Raw genomic sequence first — 10,952 nt, forward strand, 5'->3', positions numbered from 1 at the left:
CTTGGATGCGTCTGCATCTATCTTCGAGACGGAATTCGATATCGTCATATAAATTGCATGGATTGTGTGTCAAAGTTTGCTTAACAAAAGTCGTAAGAAGCGAGACTGCAGATATTATGGGTCACGATATATTTGGTCTCATATGGATATGTGATTGATTTGACAAAGCTGACCCTTGTATTTCTTGAGACATGGATGCTTCTGCATCTACCTTCAAAACGTAATTCGATATCGTCATATAAATTGCATGGATTGTGTGTCAACGTTTGCTTAATAAACGACGTAAGAAGCGAGACTGCGGATACTATGGGTCACGATATATTTGCTCTCATATGGACATGTAATTGATTTAAAAAAAATGTCCCTTGTATTTCTTGAGACATGGCTGCTCGTGCATCTATCTTCGAAAGGGAATTCGATATCGTCATATAAATTGCATGGATTGTGTGTCAAAGTTTGCTTAATGAACGACGTAAGAAGCGAGACCGCAGATATTATGGGTCACGATATATTTTCTCTCAAATGGACAAGTGATTGATTTGACGAAGTTGACCGTTGCATTTCATGAGACTTGGATGCTTCTGCATCTATCTTCGAAACGGAATTCGATATCGTCATATAAATAGCATGGATTGTGTGTCAAAGTTTGCTTAACAAACGACGTAAGAAGCGAGACGGCAGATATTATGGTTCACGATATATTTGCTCTCATATGGACATGTGATTGATTTGACAAAGCTGACCCATGTATTGTTTGAGACTGGGATGCTTCTGCATCTATCTTCGAGACGGAATTCGATATCGTCATATAAATTGCACAACAACACCTAAAGGTGACGCACTGTATTATAGCTGCCATGACGTAAAACATGAATTTGGTTGCGGATTCGTAGTTAGTCGGAGACTAAAACATCTGGTATCCAGCTTCACCCCAGTGAATGAAAGACTTGCTGCAATTCGAATAAAAGCTAAATTCTTCAACATCAGCTTTATTTGTGCTCATGCTCCCACTGAAGAAAAGGACGAACAGACCAAAGATATATTTTACGAGCGCTTAGAAGAAACATATGACCGTTGCCCTGCCCATGACATTAAAATCATTCTAGGCAATTTTAATGCCAAAATTGGAAAGGAGAATATCTTTTGCCCAACAGTCGGGAAATTCAGTCTCCATAGTGAAACATCTGACAATGGTATGAGGCTGATAGACTTTGCAGCTGCAAAAAACATGGTAGTTAGCATTACCAGATTTAATCATCTCGATATTCATAAGGGCACCTGGCTGTCTCCAGATCAAAGAACAAGTAATCAAATTGATCATGTTGTAATAGATGGAAGACATTCATCCAGCGTGTTGGATGTACGATCGTTCCGAGGCGCAAACATTGATTCGGACCACTACCTTGTTGCAGCAAAGGTACGTACCCGTCTAAACGTTGCAAATAAAGCACGAACAGACTCAACGCGGAAGTTGGACATCGATAAGCTGCAAACACAACAGATAGCCACAGCATATTCCACTCAACTAGCCCAATTGCTTAACGCGAGCACTCCTTGTCCCGATAACATAACAACACAATGGCAGCATATTGCCCACTCCATGCAAACAGCCGCAAAATCCACACTTGGATTCCAGAGACCTCCACAAAGGAATTCATGGTATGACCAGGAGTGTCGTGCTGCTACCGAAGAGAAAAATGCGGCATATAGAGCTACTTTACAATCAGTAGCAACGCGTAGTGCACGAGAGAGATATCGGGAGAAAAGGAGAGAAGAGAAACGGCTTTTCCGCAAGAAAAAGAGAGAAATGGATAAGCGGGAGTGTGAAAAAATCGAGATGTACAGGAGACAGAATGAAGTCCGAAAATTCTATCAAAGAGTGAAACATCAAACAGATGGCTTTGGTACAGGCACATCCTCCTGTAGAGACCAGCAAGGTAATCTGGTAACAGATACAGATAGCGTGCTCAGGATATGGAAGGATCATTTCTCCAATCTGCTGGTATCCAATAGTAGCGAAGACGATGATACCACAGATCCAATCCCAGAAGATGGTATAGAATGTATACCGCCCGGCCAAGATGAGGTAAAAACAGCAATCAAGCGGCTGAAGAATAATAAAGCAGCAGGAGCCGATGGCTTACCAGCCGAGCTGTTTAAAACCGGAGGCGACGAGCTGATAAGGTGTATGCATCAGCTAGTTAGCACTATCTGGCAGGAAGAACGCGTACCCGATGATTGGAACCTGAGCATCCTATGTCCGTCCACAAGAAAGGAGATAAGACTGTATGCTCAAACTATAGGGGCATAAGTCTTCTCCCTATTGCCTATAAGATAGTGTCAGGGATATTGTGCGAACGACTAAAGCCAATGGTCAACGAAATAATTGGACCATACCAATGTGGCTTTAAACCTGGCAAGTCAACCATTGACCAGATATTTACCCTGCGGCAAATCCTAGAGAAGACCCAAGAGATGCAGATCGACATATTTCACCTTTTTGTCGATTATAAAGCAGCATTCGACAGTCCCCTCCGATCAAAGGTATTTCACGCAATGTCTGAATTTGGTATTCCCGCAAAGCTCATCCGGCTTTGTAAGATGACTTTAACTGATACTAGGTCCGCAGTTAAAATTGGAAAGAACCTCTCCGAAGAATTTTGTACCAAAAGAGGTTTCAGACAAGGAGACAGCCTTTCGTGTGACCTGTTCAACATTTTGCTGGAAAAGGTAATACGAGATGCAAATGTCAAAAGAAATGGCACAATTTACACCAATAGCCACATGTTACTTGCCTATGCTGATGACATAGACATCATGGGACGATCAGTAAAGGAAGTAACTGATACCTTTAGGAAGGTCGAAGCAGAATCTGCGAAAGTGGGTCTGGCGGTAAACGGCGAAAAGACCAAATTGATGGTGTCGACGCGCAAAGCGTCCATAGAGCTCGGACCAACCGTAGAAGTTGGTACCTACAATTTTGAGGTAGTTAAAGACTTCGTCTACCTCGGCACTGCCATAAACACAACAAACAACATCAGTTCTGAAATAAGAAGAAGAATTGTATTGGCCAACAGATGCTACTATGGATTAAGTAAGCAATTTAAAAACAAAGCCACATCTCGTCAAACAAAAATAACACTATACAAAACGCTGATACTACCCGTGCTAATGTATGGCTCCGAAGCATGGGTACTTGCGCAAGCAGATAAGGCAGTGCTTGGTGTGTTTGAGAGGAAAATTCTTCGAAAGATCTACGGGCCGATTTGCGTTGACGGTGAATATCGACGTCGTATGAACCACGAGCTATATAAGCTATACAAAGACATGCATATAGTTAAACGTATCGAGATGCAACGATTGCGTTGGCTAGGCCATATCATGAGAATGAGCGATGATGAACCCGCTAAAAAGGCGTATGAATACATGCCACATGGCGGTGCACGCAGAATCGGCAGGCCTAAGCTTCGATGGAGCAAACAAGTGGATGAAGAAATGGAAAGGCGCGGTATTCCAAAAAGTCAAGCGAAAAACAGAGAGGAATGGAGATCTTTTCTTAGTTCGGTCTATAGAACAAATGTTCTGTAATGGGCCAACTAAGTAAGTAATATAAATTGCATGGATTGTGTGTCAAAATTTGCTTAACAAACGACGTAAGAAACGAGATTGGAGATATTATGGGTCACAATATATTTGCTCTCATATGGACATGTGATTGATTTGACGAAGCTGACCCTTGTATTTCATGAGACTTGGATGCTTCTACACTTATCTGCGAAAGGGAATTCGATATCGTCATATAAATTTGATTTGACAAATCTGACCCATGTATTTTTTGAGACTTGGATGCTTCTGCATCTATCTTTGAGACGGAATTCGATATCGTCATAAAAATTGCATGGATTTTGTGTCAAAGTTTGCTTAACAAACGATGTAAGAAGCGAGACCGCAGATATTATGGGTCACGATATATTTGCTCTCATATGGACATGTGATTGATTTGACGAAGTTGACCCTTGCCTTTCATGAGACTTGGATGCTTCTGCATCTATCATCGAGACGGAATTCGATATCGTCATATAAATTGCATGTATTGTATGTCAAGGTTTGCTTAACAAACGACGTAGGAAACGAGACTGTATATATTATGGGTCACGACATATTTACTCTCATATGGACATGTGATTGATTTGACGAATTTGACCCTTGCATTTCATGAGACTTGGATGCTTCGGCATCTATCATCGTGACGGAATTCGATATCGTCATATAAATTGCATGGATTGTGTGTCAAAGTTTGCTTAACAAACGAAGCGAGACTGCAGATATTATGGGTCACGATATATTTGCTCTCATATGGACATGTGATTGTTTTGACAAAGCTGACCCATGTATTTTTTGAGACTTGGATGCTTCTGCATCTATCTTTGAGACGGAATTCGATATCGTCATATAAATTGCATGGATTTTGTGTCAAAGTTTGCTTAACAAACGACGTAAGAAACGAGACCGCAGATATTATGGGTCACGATATATTTGCTCTCATATGGACATGTGATTGATTTGACAAAGCTGACCCTTGTAATTCTTGAGACATGGATGCTTCTGCATCTACCTTCAAAACGGAATTCGATATCGTAATATAAATTGCATGGATTGTGTGTCAAAGTTTGCTTAACAAACGACGTAAGAAACGAGATTGGAGATATTATGGGTCACAATATATTTGCTCTCATATGGACATGTGATTGATTTGACGAAGCTGACCCTTGTATTTCATGAGACTTGGATGCTTCTACATCTATCTTCGAAAGGGAATTCGATATCGTCATATAAATTGCATGGATTGTGTGTCAAAGTTTGCTTAACAAACGAAGCGAGACTGCAGATATTATGGGTCACGATATATTTGCTCTCATATGGACATGTGATGGATTTGACGAAGTTGACCCTTGCATTTCATGAGACTTGGATGCTTCTGTATTTATCTTCGAGGCGGAATTCGATATCGTCATATAAATTGCATTGATTGTGTGTCAAAGTATGCTTAACATACGACGTAAGAAGCGAGACGACAGATATTATGGGTCACGATATATTTGCTCTCATATGGACATGTGATTGATTTGACAAAGCTGACCCTTGTAATTCTTGAGACATGGATGCTTCTGCATCTACCTTCAAAACGGAATTCGATATCGTAATATAAATTGCATGGATTGTGTGTCAAAGTTTGCTTAACAAACGACGTAAGAAACGAGATTGGAGATATTATGGGTCACAATATATTTGCTCTCATATGGACATGTGATTGATTTGACGAAGCTGACCCTTGTATTTCATGAGACTTGGATGCTTCTACATCTATCTTCGAAAGGGAATTCGATATCGTCATATTAATTGCGTGTATTGTGTGTCAAAGTTTGCTTAACAAACGACGTAAAAACGAGGCTGCAGATATTATGGGTCACGATATACACTCCACGTCAGTAGAATAGAACACCTAAATTTCTGGTAATGTTGGCTTATTTATCCCGAAGCGAATGAATCTACGTTTTTAATTTTGTAGAGATTTAAAGTCGATAATGTTCCATATCAAACACAGAAAAAATTATGTTTCTAGTTCTTCACGAAATGATTTTCTGATCATTTTTCCGATATTACTATGAAAAATAGGCATTTATTTTTGGTCATCAGGATAGAACAGTCACTTTATTTTCGCGAATTTTTGAGATATTAAAGCCGAATTTTCTTTCAGTCGATAAAGCAAGGCTTTCTAATCATTTTTCACCAAAGAAAACCTATAAATTATTCCGCGGACACCGAAATAACAGCGTTAAAGGGTTTAAATTGACAGATATTGGAAACATCTCGGAATATCAATAGGAGTCGCGCAATTATGTCACATTTCTTCACAATAAGATAGAATATGACACAGACAACCTCGACGGATGCAATCGAGTGCTTCGGATGCTGATAAAATGGAATATTTTCAAAATATTTATGAAAAAGGTCAAAATTTCTTAAAAAACCATGATGATTTGTTCAATAAAATGATTTTTCCGCGAACATGTCTGCCATTTAATGGTTTGGAAATATGCCCCAGATTTAGAGGAAAATAATCTGATATGAAAATAACCGCTATTTAATACACTGAGGGAAATTTTAGCACATTTTTCAAATTGAACACACCCGTTGGATTTTGAATTTTATATCTGTTCTTATTTCGGTGTCCGCGACTGTTCTTAACAGTGTTATGCTCCAATATAAATGGACCAGTTTATGCTCTCCATACCGGATTTTACGAATTAGTAGTTTTTTTAACTGAAATCGCAAATGTAAAAGCCCCGTTTTCGCGGGAAAACACAGTCATGGAAATTGAGGTTTTAGGTTTCGTATGTTGTTTTATAAGGTACTAAAATTTCCCTCAGTGTATTAAAATAACGGTTGTTTTCGTATCAGATTATCTTCCTTCAAATCTGGAGCATATTTCCAAACCTCTGAACGGCAGACTTGTTCGCGGAAAATCCATTATATTGAACAAATCATCATGGTTTTTTAAGAAATTTTGAACTTTTTCATAAATATTTTGAAAATATTCCATCTTATCAGCATCCGAAGCACTCGATTGTATCCGTCGAGGTTGTCTGTGTCATATTCTATCTTATTGTGAAGAAATATGACATAAATGCGCGACTCCTATTGACATTCCTAGATGTTTCCAATATCTGTCAATTTAAACCCTTTAACGCTGTTATTTCGGTGTCCGCGGAATAATTTATAGGTTTCCTTTGGTGAAAAATGATTAGAAAGCGTTGCTTTATCGACTGAAAGAAAATTCGGCGTTAATATCTCAAAAATTCGCGAAAATAAAGTGACTGTTCTATCCTGATGACCAAAAATAAATTCCTAATTTTCATAGTACTGTAGGAAAATAGATCAGAAAATCATTTCGCGAAGAGCTAAAAACATAATTTTTTATGTGGTTGATACGGAACATCATAGACTTTACATCCCCACAAGATTGAAAACGCAGATTCATTCGTTTTGGGATAAATAAGGTAACATTAACAAAAATGTAGGTGTTCTATTCTACTGACGTGGAGTGTACATATTTGCTGTCATATGGACATGTGATTGATTTGACAAAGCTGACCCATGTATTTTTTAAAACTTGGATGCTTCTGCATCTATCTTTGAGACGGAATTCTATATCGTCATATAAATTGCATGGATTTTGTGTCAAAGTTTGCTTAACAAACGATGTAAGAAGCGAGACCGCAGATATTATGGGTCACGATATATTTGCTCTCATATGGACATGTGATTGATTTGACGAAGTTGACCCTTGCATTTCATGAGACTTGGATGCTTCTGCATCTATCATCGAGATGGAATTCGATATCGTCATATAAATTGCATGGATTGTATGTCAAGGTTTGCTTAACAAACGACGTAAGAAACGAGACTGTATATATTATGGGTCACGACATATTTACTCTCATATGGACATGTGATTGATTTGACGAAGTTGACACTTGCATTTCATGAGACTTGGATGCTTCTGCATCTATCATCGAGACGGAATTCGATATCGTCATATAAAATGCATGAATTGTGTGTCAAAGTATGCCTAACAAACGACGTAAGAAGCGAGACTGCAGATATTATGGGTCACGATATATTTGCTCTAATATGGACATGTAATTGATTTGACAAAACTGGCCCTTGTATTTCTTGAGACATGGATGCTTGTGCATCTATCTTCGAAAGGGAATTTGATATCGTCATATAAATTGCATTGATTGTGTGTCAAAGTTTGCTTAATAAACGACGTAAGAAGCGAGACCGCAGATATTATGGGTTACGATATATTTGCTCTCAAATGGACATGTGATTGATTTGACGAAGTTGACCGTTGCATTTCATGAGACTTGGATGCTTCTGCATCTATCTTCGAAACGGAATTCGATATCGTGATATAAATTGCATGGATTGTGTGTCAACGTTTGCTTAATAAACGACGTAAGAAGCGAGACTGCAGATGCTATGGATCACGATATATTTGCTCTCATATCGACATGTAATTGATTTGACAAAACTGACCCTTGTATTTCTTGAGACATGGATGCTTGTGCATCTATCTTCGAAAGGGAATTCGATATCGTCATATAAATTGCATTGATTGTGTGTCAAAGTTTGCTTAATAAACGACGTAAGAAGCGAGACCGCAGATATTATGGGTCACGATATATTTGCTCTCAAATGGACATGTGATTGATTTGACGAAGTTGACCGTTGCATTTCATGAGACTTGGATGCTTCTGCATCTATCTTCGAAACGGAATTCGATATCGTCATAAAAGTTGCATGGATTGTGTGTCAAAGTTTGCTTAGCAAACGACTTATGAAACGAGACTGCACATATTATGGGTCACGATATATTTGCTCTCATATGGACATGTGATTGATTTGACAAAGCTGACCCTTGTAATTCTTGAGACATGGATGCTTCTGCATCTATCTTTTAAAGGGAATTCGATATCGTCATATAAACTGCATGGATTGTGTGTCAAAGTTTGCTTAACAAACGACGTAAGAAGCGAGACTGCAGATATTATGGGTCACGATATATTTGATCTCATATGGACATGTGATTGATTTGACGAAGCTGACCCTTGTATTTCATGAGACTTGGATGCTTCTGCATCTATCTTCAACACGGAGTTCGATATTGTCATATAAATTGCATGGATTGTGCGTCAAAGTTTGCTTAGCAAACGATTTATGAAACGAGACTGCAGATATTATGGGTCACGATATATTTGCTCTCATATGGACATGTAATTGATTTGACAAAGCTGACCCTTGTAATTCTTGAGACATGGATGCTTCTGCATCTATCTTTTAAAGGGAATTCGATATCGTCATAAAAATTGCATTGATTGTGTGTCAAAGTTTGCTTAACAAACGAAGCGAGACTGCAGATATTATGGGTCACAATATATATGCTCTCATATGGACATGTAATTGATTTGACAAAACTGACCCTTGTATTTCTTGAGACATGGATGCTTCTGCATCTATCTTCGAAAGGGAATTTGATATCGTCATACAAATTGCATGGATTGTGTGTCAAAGTTTGCTTAACAAACGACGTAAGAAACGAGACCGCAGATATTATGGGTCACGATATATTTGCTCTCATATGGACATGTGATTGATTTGACAAAGCTGACCCTTGTAATTCTTGAGACATGGATGCTTCTGCATCTATCTTATAAAGGGAATTCGATATCGTCATAAAAATTTCATTGATTGTGTGTCAAAGTTTGCTTAACAAACGAAGCGAGACTGCAGATATTATGGGTCACGATATATATGCTCTCATATGGACATGTAATTGATTTGACGAAGTTGACCGTTGCATTTCATGAGACTTGGATGCTTCTGCATCTATTTTCGAAACGGAATTCGATATCGTCATATAAACTGCATGGATTGTGTGTCAAAGTTTGCTTAATAAACGACGTAAGAAGCGAGACCGCAGATATTATGGGTCACGATATATTTGCTCTCAAATGGACATGTGATTGATTTGGCGAAGTTGGCCGTTGCATTTCATGAGACTTGGATGCTTCTGCATCTATTTTCGAAACGGAATTCGATATCGTCATAAAAATTGCATGGATTGTGTGTCAAAGTTTGCTTAGCAAACGACTTATGAAACGAGACTGCAGATATTATGGGTCACGATATATTTGCTCTCATATGGACATGTGATTGATTTGACAAAGCTGACCCTTGTAATTCTTGAGACATGGATGCTTCTGCATCTATCTTTTAAAGGGAATTCGATATCGTCATAAAAATTGCATTGATTGTGTGTCAAAGTTTGCTTAACAAACGAAGCGAGACTGCAGATATTATGGGTCACGATATATATGCTCTCATATGGACATGTAATTGATTTGACGAAGTTGACCGTTGCATTTCATGAGACTTGGATGCTTCTGCATCTATTTTCGAAACGGAATTCGATATCGTCATATAAACTGCATGGATTGTGTGTCAAAGTTTGCTTAATAAACGACGTAAGAAGCGAGACCGCAGATATTATGGGTCACGATATATTTGCTCTCAAATGGACATGTGATTGATTTGACGAAGTTGACCGTTGCATTTCATGAGACTTGGATGCTTCTGCATCTATTTTCGAAACGGAATTCGATATCGTCATAAAAATTGCATGGATTGTGTGTCAAAGTTTGCTTAGCAAACGACTTATGAAACGAGACTGCAGATATTATGGGTCACGATATATTTGCTCTCATATTGACATGTAATTGATTTGACAAAACTGACCCTTGTATTTCTTGAGACATGGATGCTTCTGCATCTATCTTCGAAAGGGAATTTGATATCGTCATATAAATTGCATGGATTGTGTGTCAAAGTTTGCTTAACAAACGACGTAAGAAACGAGACTGTATATATTATGGGTCACGATATATTTGCTCTCATATGGACATGTGATTGATTTGACAAAGCTGACCCACGTATTTCTTAAGACTTGGATGCTTCTGCATCTACCTTCAAAACGAAATTCGATATCGTCATATAAATTGCATGGATTGTGTGTCAAAGTTTGCTTAACAAACGATGTAAGAAACGAGACTGAATATATTATGGGTCACGATATATTTGCTCTCATATAGACATGTGATTGATTTGACAAAGCTGACCCATGTATTTCTTAAGACTTGGATGCTTCTGCATCTACCTTCAAAACGGGATTCGATATCGTCATATAAATTGCATGGATTGTGTGTCAAAGTTTGCTTAACAGACGACGTAAGAAACGAGATTGGAGATATTATGGGTCACAATATATTTGCTCTCATATGGACATGTGATTGATTTGACGAAGCTGACCCTTGTATTTCATGAGA

The sequence above is a fragment of the Musca autumnalis genome, unplaced genomic scaffold (assembly GCF_047663935.1).
Source record: "Musca autumnalis isolate F117 unplaced genomic scaffold, ASM4766393v1 scaffold_171, whole genome shotgun sequence".
In the NCBI taxonomy this organism is placed as follows: domain Eukaryota; kingdom Metazoa; phylum Arthropoda; class Insecta; order Diptera; family Muscidae; genus Musca; species Musca autumnalis.